The sequence below is a fragment of the Narcine bancroftii genome, chromosome 13 (assembly GCF_036971445.1).
Source record: "Narcine bancroftii isolate sNarBan1 chromosome 13, sNarBan1.hap1, whole genome shotgun sequence".
Classification (NCBI taxonomy): domain Eukaryota; kingdom Metazoa; phylum Chordata; class Chondrichthyes; order Torpediniformes; family Narcinidae; genus Narcine; species Narcine bancroftii.
In genome coordinates this window covers 51152812-51165998 of record NC_091481.1, presented here as the reverse complement: position 1 = coordinate 51165998, position 13187 = coordinate 51152812, and positions in this window count along the sequence as shown.

Below are 13187 nucleotides of genomic sequence, written 5' to 3'. Positions count from 1 at the left end.
AAATGAGGCAACCGATGGAGGTGAAGTAGGCGGCTGGTGGCTGGCACCCCCATTTCACTTTACCCTTCGTAAAGCGAGGCTCGTAAATAAAGTGAAAGGGGATGTATTTTAATCCGATCTGGACACACAAGGACAAAACAACCACGGCGGCCACCCGATCAGTGCAATAACTGTGTCTGATGTTTTACATTTTACTATGAATAATCAATTTTTGAAGATTGTGAATCAAATAGGGATTCAAAAATAGAAGATTGTTTTGATGCTGTTTAATTCATTACTTTGCAATGAATAAAGGAAAAGTTTAATGTTCTGAATAATGCTTGTGTTGTATTATCAAGTTAAGGCTTTTGTGATTGATAAATTAGGTCAAATTTAAGATTACAGACAGTATGAATTAGAATTATTGGTTACTAAATGTAATATGATTAAATCTATTTCAAAAATTTATAAATTACTTCAAAGAAAATCTCCTAAATTATGTATTTATAAATCAAAATTTAGATTTGATTTAATTGATTTTGATAGAAAGATAGATTTGAATGGAAGCAGTTATTTGAAGACGCAACATCAAAAATTATTAATGTAAGATATAGATGTTAATTATGTTTTTGAGTCATTATATTTAACCACTCAAAATTTTTTTTAAAAGTACTTGACGCCACATTATAAGCTTTTTGTTTAAGATTTGGTCAAGAAGGTGGCTCTTATTTTTATTCTATCTTTCTGGAGAGAGATGAAAATATTTCTTGAAAAAACATTGAATGTAAAATTCACGCTTGACGTAATTTTATTTTTGTTGCGTAATATTAAAATTATTAGTCTGATTACCTGTGTATCAAATTCAATTCTTACAACTATGTTTAGACATTTCCAGAAAATGCATAACCATGACTTGGAAATCAGCTGTAGATTTAGGCATACAGAGATGGCATGCTGAATTATGTTCTAGTAATCCACTTGAAAAAATATAACATAACTTACACAATAAATACAATTTATTGTAATATGAAGCCCAAATGTACATTATTTTGGTTTGAGAGCTCTGAATAAGCCATCTGAGTGGTAATTTTCAGCTCCGCAGTTATTGAATTAGTTATATTTATATTTTTGTCATTCTCTTTTCTTCCATTATATTAGAGTTTAGGGTTGGTTGGCGGTGGGGAGGTAGGCATAAGGGTTACACACAAAAATGTATTGTCTTTTAGATTTATGTTTAATAATTATAATTGTGGTTTAAATAAGTTATATATAAAATATTTTTATAAATCACGGACATGTGTAAAACTAGCAAAATTGACCTGCATCTAACACAGGTTTGTAATCTGACCTGATGTTTCATGGATGATGTCACGTCCCGTCCAAGTGACAGAAGGAATGACTTGTGTATGCCCAGCATGCAAGCCTGGAGGTGTCAGTCTTGTACTCGACTCCACAGCATGTATACCAACTCGACCACGTGTACAAATGAACACCGAGGTCTATAATAGCTCAGTGCAGAATAGTTGGCTAATAAAATGGTATTGAACCGACATTATATTGAAAAGATGTAAAGAAAGAACTATATAACTATCTAATTATTGATGCCCTCCGTTGGCAGGCTACTAGTATAACACAAAGATTCAACTATTAAATATAATAAAGAAGGTAATCATGTTGTCCTGTAGAGTCCACTACAAAGTCGTGCAACACATGTTGAGTTAGATAGTTTTTTTGTGACTTCGTTTTTAAAGAATCTGGCTAAAATTGTCGTTGGGTATTTAGTCAGTTCAGGAACAACACTAAAATGAAGAAAGTCATCAAACAAAATGTAATATGGTTCAGTTACATACAGTACATGGACAGATGAATTGAATTTAATCTTGACAAGTGAGCAATATTGTTCTTTGGGGGATCTGGATACTTTACAGTAAATGGGAGGACTCAAAAAAGCATTGATGTGCACTGGCCCCACGTCGATAAGCTCTATTAAATGGCATCACAAATATATAAGGTGATAAGTTTGGTCAGTTCTCACACTTGCATTCATTGGTCTAGATACTAACAACAAAGCAAGGTCACCTTGCTTTTGGACAATTATGGTTCCACTATGAAAAGACTAAATAAATTTTTGAAAAGAAGCAGTATGAATTGACAGTATTTTTGTCTGGATTAGATGACATGAATTATAAGGACAGGCTTGGAAATCTGGTTTTCTCTGGAGATTTCTTGGCCAAGGGATGACCTGACGGGTTTATAAAATTACATGAGATATTAATAGAGAGGACAGCTAGACTATATTAAATAGGCTAGCAACATCACATACAAAAACACATGCATTTAATAGGATGAGGAATTATTTAAAGGGATGTGCGGTGAAGGATTTTGACACAGAGAGTGGATGTCAGGAATAAACATAGGAAGAAATAGAACTGGCAATCAGGAATAAACGTGATAAGAAATATAATGTGAAATTGGGAGGGCTTTCCAGATATATACATGAAAGTGGAATGTTACATGCCCAGAGGACTGCAAAACCCAGCAGCAATTGATATTGAACAAAGCAAATGGTTACTGGAACAAAAGTTACTTTTAATTAACTTTAAACATGAAAACAGTAACACATTTTAACTTTTCACGATGAACTTTATTATCATAACATGATTCCCTTCTAATTCTAAGTGCACGTGTGTGTAATGTGTGTGTGTAAGTTCAGAAATGTTCTTTGATTTAAGGTCCAATCTCACTTCTTGTTCCTCTATGTTTACTCGTTTCAGGAAATTTTTATACTGTATTTAACATTTATGAAGTTTACCAGTCTTTCGTGCTTGGACGTAAATGTTTACCCTTAGGCCAGAAGAAATGTAATTCTGTCTTCCCCCAGTTGGACTAATAAATATCCAAATTAATATACTTAACAAAAGTCTGTAAAGTTTGCTCGTAAGTTGTGTGAATTTTAAAAGATTATAAAGGCTGCTAATACAAAGAAGTCGAAAGCACAGATTCAGAAGAACTTCTTCTTAAAAGTACAGAAGAAATGAGGCTGTCATGATAATGAATATGTATGAGATGTACCGGAAGTCACGTGGTATGAGAGAGAGAAGAACACAAGCAAGAGAACAAAGGAAACCGGAGAATAAAGCCACAGAGAATTTTACCTGATAAAACTTGTGTTTAATGTTTTATTAACTTCACATTTCGGGCCACAAATGTGACAGAGGCCTACTTACCAAGTGGAATGCACGGATCGATTGGACAGCCGCTTTAGCAGCAACACACTCCAGCTCGTTGAAATATTACCCTGGCACACTCACAAGATGGCGCAGGGCTTCCAATTGTTTCCTCTTATCTTGATCAGCATGTCCGCGATGTCGGGTGCGCTTTAGAAGTGCCGGAGGTAATAGAGTCAGGCCCGACGCGCGATGCCGCTGCAGATCCCAGTGGCACGGAGGCCCGAGACAGTGAGTCGGAAGACTTGCAGGGTCGGGCCAGGCGCTGCTGCGCATGCGTGGTACATCGCAAGTGCGCAAGCTTCTCCAAAGAGTCTGGGCTGTCAACGAATTTGGCAGGCAATGACGTGTACATGTCGGGTCTTGGTCTGCAGGTGTGCACACCAGAAGCAAAGTGATGAATATGGCAGATTCATAGGAACAACAAGGAAAAGCTTTGTGCCAAACTGAAGAAATAGAGGAAGAGTCATTAACTGCTATTTAAGGGAAAGGAGGTAGGCCTCATGGAAAGACTAGTGATACCACATTTCATGCTGTTGTTTCAATTTTAGAATCTATAACTCAATAAATGGGTAACATATCAATACAAACGTCTACTCACTTTGACCATGGATTTATGAACATGAAGGAAAAAAAATGAATAATATCTGTGAAGAAGTTTCTTCTGTGAAGTAAGATATTTCTGTTATTAAAGCTGATGTTAATATATGCTTGAATATGGTGGATACAGTTCAAGGCAATTTTAAGAAGATGGAGGGTACCTTTTGAGTTTGTAAAGAACAATTATATCATGGATGGGAAATTGAGAAGAAGGACAATGCAGAAAATAGACTTTTTGGAAAATCAGAGCTGTCGGAATGTAAAAATAATAGGAATTCCTCAAGGAATTGAGGGTTTGGATCCAATAAAATTATTTAAAAAGTGGATTCCTGAAGCACTGAGATTGGAACTTTTTCCAGAAGGTTTGGAATTAGATAGAGCACATAAGACCTTATGAAGTAAACCATATCCGGCTCAACCTCCACGAGCTCTTTAGATTAGTTGTCTATGCTACCAATATAGGGAATCTATTTTGAGAGTAACTGTCCAAAATGCACGCTGATATCAATCCCCTTTGATGGTACATGGAAATAAGGTATTTTACTATCCAGATTTGAGTCAAGAAATTGTTAAAAGGCTTAAGAATTTAATTCTGCTAAAGATGTGCTTTGGCAGAAGGGTTATAAATGTTCTTTTAGGTACCCTGAAGTTTTGAAGATTCCTAAAGGTAATTTCGATTCACAGTGCTTTGAGAGTGATCACGATGCTTTAATTTTTCCCAATTCTTTGCCAGACAGGGGGACTGAAAGGCATTCTTCACCTAAGAGGAAGACATCTGTTAAGAAGAATGGAAATGGAAGCGGGAAAACATCTCCGAATAATATGTCAAACATCTTGATTGATATTGATGATCCTGATCAAGTTTTGAGATTGAATTCATTGGGTTTGTGAGGTGATTTACACTTGTAACTTTATAAGTCTGATTGGGTGGATGGAGGTTGCTGAAGCTTTCGGAAGTCATCTACCACCAGTGGGAGGGATTTTATTTCATTCCACACCCAGTTAAGTAGGGAGGTTCTTTGTAGTTTATTTTTTATTTAAAAAAACATTTTTAAATACAGGCTAGAATAGTGTAAGTTCTACTTTGTTTAGGGAGGGGTTTAGTGATTGCTTAATTTAGATTACTAGCAGGTATGGATGGAATCCCCCCAGAGGTCTGGAAGGCTGGTGGCAAAACTCTGCATGCCAAACTGCATGAGTTTTTCAAGCTTTGTTGGGACCAAGGAAAACTGCCTCAGGATCTTCGTGATGCCACCATCATCACCCTGTACAAAAACAAAGGCGAGAAATCAGACTGCTCAAACTACAGGGGAATCACGTTGCTCTCCATTGCAGGCAAAATCTTCGCTAGGATTCTACTAAATAGAATAATACCTAGTGTCGCCAAGAATATTCTCCCAGAATCACAGTGCGGCTTTCGCGCAAACAGAGGAACTACTGACATGGTCTTTGCCCTCAGACAGCTCCAAGAAAAGTGCAGAGAACAAAACAAAGGACTCTACATCACCTTTGTTGACCTCACCAAAGCCTTCGACACCGTGAGCAGGAAAGGGCTTTGGCAAATACTAGAGTGCATCGGATGTCCCCCAAAGTTCCTCAACATGATTATCCAACTGCACGAAAACCAACAAGGTCGGGTCAGATACAGCAATGAGCTCTCTGAACCCTTCTCCATTAACAATGGCGTGAAGCAAGGCTGTGTTCTCGCACCAACCCTCTTTTCAATTTTCTTCAGCATGATGCTGAACCAAGCCATGAAAGACCCCAACAATGAAGACGCTGTTTACATCCGGTACCGCACGGATGGCAGTCTCTTCAATCTGAGGCGCCTGCAAGCTCACACCAAGACACAAGAGAAACTTGTCCGTGAACTACTCTTTGCAGACGATGCCGCTTTAGTTGCCCATTCAGAGCCAGCTCTTCAGCGCTTGACGTCCTGCTTTGCGGAAACTGCCAAAATGTTTGGCCTGGAAGTCAGCCTGAAGAAAACTGAGGTCCTCCATCAGCCAGCTCCCCACCATGACTACCAGCCCCCCACATCTCCATCGGGCACACAAAACTCAAAACGGTCAACCAGTTTACCTATCTCGGCTGCACCATTTCATCAGATGCAAGGATCGACAATGAGATAGACAAGAGACTCGCCAAGGCAAATAGCGCCTTTGGAAGACTACACAAAAGAGTCTGGAAAAACAACCAACTGAAAAACCTCACAAAGATAAGCGTATACAGAGCCGTTGTCATACCCACACTCCTGTTCGGCTCCGAATCATGCGTCCTCTACCGGCACCACCTACGGCTCCTAGAACACTTCCACCAGCGTTGTCTCCACTCCATCCTCAACATCCATTGGAGCGCTTTCATCCCTAACGTCGAAGTACTCGAGATGGCAGAGGTCGACAGCATCGAGTCCACGCTGCTGAAGATCCAGCTGCGCTGGATGGGTCACACCTCCAGAATGGAGGACCATCGCCTTCCCAAGATCGTGTTATATGGCGAGCTCTCCACTGGCCACCGTGACAGAGGTGCACCAAAGAAAAGGTACAAGGACTGCCTAAAGAAATCTCTTGGTGCCTGCCACATTGACCACCGCCAGTGGGCTGATAACGCTTCAAACCGTGCATCTTGGCGCCTCACAGTTTGGCGGGCAGCAACCTCCTTTGAAGAAGACCGCAGAGCCCACCTCACTGACAAAAGGCAAAGGAGGAAAAACCCAACACCCAACCCCAACCAACCAATTTTCCCCTGCAACCGCTGCAACCGTGTCTGCCTGTCCCGCATCGGACTTGTCAGCCACAAACGAGCCTGCAGCTGACGTGGACTTTTTACCCCCTCCATAAATCTTCGTCCGCGAAGCCAAGCCAAAGATCTTCTGAGCTAACAGCTCCTGTGTTTCTTTAACTTTTTTTTATCAGATTTTTCTAATTTATTTTTTAAGTCATCTACCTCCATTTCTATGGCTGTTTCTTGTTCTTCCCCCTTGTCTACCCTTTTTCCTATTTCTGTCATGACCATCTCTAATCTATTCACTTTTTTTTCTGTATCTTTTATTCTTCTTTTTATTTCATTGAATTATTGTGTGTTCTTTTAATGTTTCCATATATTCTTAATTTTTTTTTATCCATGTAATCTCCCTTCCATTTCACTGTGTAGAGTTTGATGTTGTCCCTCCACTTCTTCTGTCTCCACTCCAGGATCTGTGTCCTTTACCTCTGTCTCTTCTGATTTTCTTGTTGGGTTGTTTATTTTATTTTGTTGGCTAGTTTTGTTTTTTATTATTTTTTATTAATGGTGTCTTGCTGTTGGTCTTCTCCTCTGGGTTGGTTATCTGTTGTTTCTCTGATTTGCTATTTTTATTCTCTTCCTTCTTCTTCACGTTATTTTCTATGTTTTCCTGTTGGGAGTCTTGTTGTCGTGTTATATTTGTCTGATTCAGCTGTTCAGATTTCCTCCTCAGCTGGTCCCCCCTCCCATCAGTGTTGTTTTTGTCTTGTGCATCGCGCATGCGTGGGGATTCACGCCTGCATGGTTGCGCACTTTTGTTTGGCTCCGTGAGCCATTTTTGTAGTCCTGAGTTCAGGGTTTCCACTGATCTCAGGGAGCAGGCTTCTCTCTCCACGTTGGTCCTCCTAATGCAGGTAAGTCCTGTACAATAGGAAGTCACGTAATGGAGTAGTGACTGGTAATAAAATACCAGCCCTCTCCAGAAAAGTAAAAAAATAAAGAAAAATCTAAGCTACAAACACAGAAACCATAAAAAATGAAAAATACAAGTGTGGAGAAAATGGCAGCAAAGAAAGATAAAGCAAAAACAATGGGAAGAAAAGAAGAAGGAAAGACGTCAGGTGAAGTTTTCTGGACTGGTTTGAGCAAGGATATTGTAAATTGGTGCCGGATATGTCATTTTTTCAGGTTGTAGGGAAACTTAACCAGGGTCCTCCAGTGGCTCCTTTGCAACGTATTTCTGTTTTTGGGGAACCTTTCACATGAGTTTTTGTAGAATGTATAGGACCCTTGCCAGAAATTATGTATGGAAATCAGTACTTGCTAACAATTATATGTACAGCATCTAGATTTTCAGAAGTTATAAAATTAAGGAATATTAAAGTGGTAAAGGCTCTTGAATGATTTTTCACACTTTTTGGATTACATAATGAAATTCACAGTGAACAAGAATCTAACATTATGCCTGGGTTGTTTCCACAATTGATTTATGAGTTGGGAATAAAACTGATAACTTCATCTGCATACCAAACTGAAACTCAGGGAAGATTGGAAACATTTCTTTATATTCTTAAAAATATGATAAGAATTTATTGTCTGGAGAATGGAAAAGGTTGCGAAGAAAATATTCATTTTTTGTTTGTTTTTTTGCAGCAAGGGAGGCTGTGCAGGTGTCATTAGGTTTCAGCCTTTTGAAATTTGAAGTCAGGTTTAGAGGGCCTTTAATGTTGATAAAAGAACTGTGGTTAATGAAGTTGTGCAGTTGGACTTGCTGGATTATGTTTGTAAATTTAAGGCGAGTCTACAAAACTTCTTGACTTTTGCTCAAGAGAATTTATTAATGGCTCATGTAAAAATTAAGTGTTTATTTGACAGGGAAGCTCATGTGAGGAATTATAAGAAAGGAAGTAACGTTTTCATTTTCTTTCTAATACATGACAATCCTTTGAGAGATAGATTTTCTGGACCGTTGTCCTGGGTAAACTTATACCTCTCATTTTGTTCGTTTTAGATTGGTCACAGTGTTTGAGCTACCTAAAGAAAATAGACACACACACACCGAGAGCAGTTCAATTTATACAAATGTTTATTACAAATTCAAAAGCTGATTTCAAACTACAATAAGCAAGCCTTTCCCAACTATACTTATCAACGCCTGGACTCGTCCCAACTGCCAAAGCGAGGCAACGACTGCACACTTGTAGTAGATTCTCAGGGTGCCAGTAACAGCTTCTCCATCTCCCCAAACCGTGACGTTGGCTGGACTCTAGAAGTTTTTCTTCTTGCTGAGAGATGTTGCCACCTCTCAGAGAGTCTCCAACTTCAGCAGCGGAACCATGGCTTATTTTACCCAAAAACTGTTTACCCAAGCACCTATTTCCAGCACAGCAAGAAAAACAAGAGAGCCAGCTCGCATGCTAGGCTTCTATCGAATAACATAATTTCCAGCTTATCACCTTGAATACAATGGTTTATTTTGCATCAAGTCTAGGCTTCAGACAGTCTGTGACCAAAACAAGCAGGAAGATTAAATGTTCTTGGTACACAGATGTCCTTTCGTCAGATAACAGCATCTCTGGCCCCTCAGTGGAATTTAACTTATGTCTGCTGATTCCCAAAACAAGCAAATTTTTTTAAAAAAACACGGTTATTAAAGTGTTTTTATAACCATTATAACCGTACATAGTTAAAACAAAATTGAATGATGTTAACTATGTTGTTAACACTCCAACAGAAGGAATAAATCTCAGATTTTCACATAGATATTTTCAAACCTTATTATGAGTTGAGAACAATTTGTATCAGATGTTTTAGCTGTTGACAATGTTGAGGAAATAATGGATCATACGATTATGGGAGGAAAATCTTGTGAAGGTAACCTTAAATAAACTATGGTTCCCATGCATCTGTCTAACTGAACAATTTTGGAAACTTTTGAGGAAAGTTTACGTCATCTTAATTCAAAAGAAAAGATTCAGTTGCAGGAAATAAATTGAAAATATATGAGTTTGTTCCATTATGGTCCAAAGAGCACATGAGTAATTTATCACGACATAGATGTAGGAGAAGCAATTCCCATTAAACAGCACCCACACAGAACAAACATTCAGAAAAGTACAAACATGGATTTGGAGTTGGAATGTATGTCGGGAAATGATATTATGAGACGTTCAAATTCAGATTGGTGCTCTCCTTCAATTTTGGTATCGTAACCAGATGGAACTGTTAGCTTTTGGACAGATTACAGGAAGCATAATTCAGCAATTAAAACAGATGGTTATCATTTTCTGATAATAGATGAATGCATTTACAAATTCGAAAAGCTTTATTTCCTACTAAGTTGGATTTATTGATGGGTTACTTGTGTGTGCCTTTAACTGAGAGAGGAAAAAATATTTCGGATTCTGTTACTCCATCCGGTTTATATACTTATATTGTGTTACCTTGTGGCATGATAAATGCCCCTGCAACATTTCAAAGGATGATGAATTCGGTAATCGAAGGCTTAACACATACTGATGCTTATATTGATGACTTGGTCAGAAAAAAGTGACACATGGGGAAAAAAAAACATTTGATGGAATTGGAAAAATTGTTTGCAAGATTATCCAAAGCAAACCTTACTGTTAATTTAGCAAAGAGTGAATTTTCAAATGCCATGGTAACATACTGCGTCATGTAGTTGGTCATTGCAAAGTTGCAACTATTTAAGCAAAGTTTCTGAGTTTTCTATTCACAATGGCAAGAAAGCAATGATAAGGTTTATAGGAATGGCAGGATATTATAGGAAGTTCTGCAGAGATTTTGATGAGGTTGCACTTCCTTTAACAAATCCTTTGATTAAAAGTGAGGAATACGTGTGGACTAAAGTGTATCAGAGAGCTTTATAAAATTTAAAGGATATGCTGTCATTATCCCGTGTTAATATCCTGATTTTAATAAACATTTTTATGTAGCATTGGATGCTAGTGAGGGAGAAGCAGGTGAAGTTTTATTGCAAAAATATAATGGAATCGACCACCCAGTTGCCTAATTTTCAAAGGAACTCAATGTTCATTAAAGGAACCATTCTATTACTGAAAGAGAACAGTTTTCTCTCGTGTTTTCTGTGATGTATATCTCGGTAACTCTCAGGAACCAATTGTGATGTTTAATGACCATAAAGCTCAGGAGTGTTTTAATAAAATGAAGTACAAAAACAGAAAATTGTTAAATAGGAGTTTAATATTACAAGAATAAAATATGCAGATTATTCATATCAGAGGTTCAAATGGCATGAGAGCAGATTGTTTGTCAAAAAGATAAAATTGATCAGCTACTAAAATGCTTTCAAAATTGTTAAATTATTATACCATATATATATTATGAATTCATATCTCTTTCCCCTCAGACAGCTCCTAGAAAAGTGCAGAGAACAAAACATCACGTTTGTTGACCTCACCAAAGCCTTCGACACCGTGAACAGGAAAGGGCTTTTGCAAATACTAGAGCGCCTCGGATGCCCCCCAAAGTTCCTCAACATGATTATCCAACTGCACGAAAACCAACAAGGTCGGGTCAGATACAGCAATGAGCTCTCTGAACCCTTCTCCATTAACAATGGCGTGAAGCAAGGCTGTGTTCTCGCACCAACCTTCTTTTCGATCTTCTTCAGCATGATGCTGAACCAAACCATGAAAGACCTCAACAATGAAGACGCTGTTTACATCCGGTACCGCACGGATGGCAGTCTCTTCAATCTGAGGCGCCTGCAAGCTCAAACCAAGACACAAGAGAAACTAGTCCGTGAACTACTCTTTGCAGACGATGCCGCTTTAGTTGCCCATTCAGAGCCAGCTCGTCAGCGCTTGACGTCCTGTTTTGCGGAAACTGCCAAAATGTTTGGCCTGGAAGTCATCCTGAAGAAAACTGAGGTCCTCCATCAGCCAGCTCCCCACCATGACTACCAGCCACCCCCCCCCCCCCCCACCACATCTCCATCGGGCACACAAAACTCAAAACGGTCAACCAGTTTACCTATCTCGGCTGCACCATTTCATCAGATGCAAGGATCGACAACGAGATAGACAACAGACTCGCCAAGGCAAATAGCGCCTTTGAAAGACTACACAAAAGAGTCTGGAAAAACAACCAACTGAAAAACCTCACAAAGATAAGCGTATACAGAGCCGTTGTCATACCCACACACCTGTTCGGCTCCGAATCATGGATCCTCTAACGGCATCTCCTACAACTCCTAGAACTCTTCCACCAGCGTTGTATCCACTCCATCCTCAACATTCATTGGAGTGCTTTCATCCCTAACGTCGAAGTACTCGAGATGGTAGAGGTCGACAGCATCGAGTCCACGCTGCTGAAGATCCAGCTGCGCTGGGTGGGTCACATCTCCAGAATGGAGGACCATCGCCTTCCCAAGATCGTGTTATATGGCGAGCTCTCCACTGGCCACTGTGACAGAGGTGCACCAAAGAAAAGGTACAAGGACTGCCTAAAGAAATCTCTTGGTGCCTGCCAAATTGACCACCGCCAGTGGGCTGATATCGCCTCAAACCATGCATCTTGGCGCCTCACAGTTTGGCGGGCAGCAACCTCCTTTGAAGAAGACCACAGAGCCCACCTCACTGACAAAAGGCAAAGGAGGAAAAACCCAACACCCAACCCCAACCAACCAATTTTCCCCTGCAACCGCTGCAACCGTGTCTGCCTATCCTGCATCGGACTTGTCAGCCATAAACGAGCCTGCAGCTGACGTGGACATTTACCCCCTCCATAAATCTTCGTCCGCGAAGCCAAGCCAAAGAGATTTTAAAGACAGTTTAGTTATTACTGAATCAAGAGTTACAATTCCTTTTAGGGGGCAGGAATGTAATGTTTTTGGGAGAAAAATTATTACAATTATAGTAGGTTCAATACTCTAATAACTACATACTTAAGAAAGTACCTTATTTGAAATACTAAAGAATTAATATTCAGTGACTTTTCAGAAACTAATAAGAATGATATGCTACTTGAAATGATGTAATGAAATGAATGTACTGTTGTCCTGGAAGTACAACCGGAGCTAGGTTTTCTGTTTTGGACCTTTCTGCAAAGTTTTCAGTTAGAGATCATTGTGAGGTAATGGTTTATCTAAAATAACAGATGGGAGCAGAAGACTAAGTCTTATTGTTTTCTGGAGAAAGGTGGGAGGGTTTGCAAGTGTGAGAGAGAAACACATGATTCTGTCCGTTTGAATTTCACATAGAAGGAGAGGCAGAATGGAGTCTTTGTGTGTGCCAAAAATCTATAATAAATCAGGATAAGCTTGTTGGAACTGAAATAGAGCTCCAGAGTGGCGGGTGGCTGGAAGTTCTATCTGAAAGGAAATTTGTGGCAGCCTGAAAGAAACAGGTTATCATCTGGAGATGCATGATGGGGAAAATTTCATCAGCAAGACATTGAGTGACTAATGGTGGTACCTCATTTGTGGAAATACAGGAACCATACATCTCTCTTTACAAAACCAAAAGAACCTTGCTGAGCAGTAACCATTTACCTTTCGAGGACCAAAGCCTGGTGAACCTTTTACATGTTAAATTCTGTGAGAGTATAATAAATGATTGCAAGCAGACAACGTCGGGGAATAAGAAGTGAGATTGGACTGTGAACCAAATAACT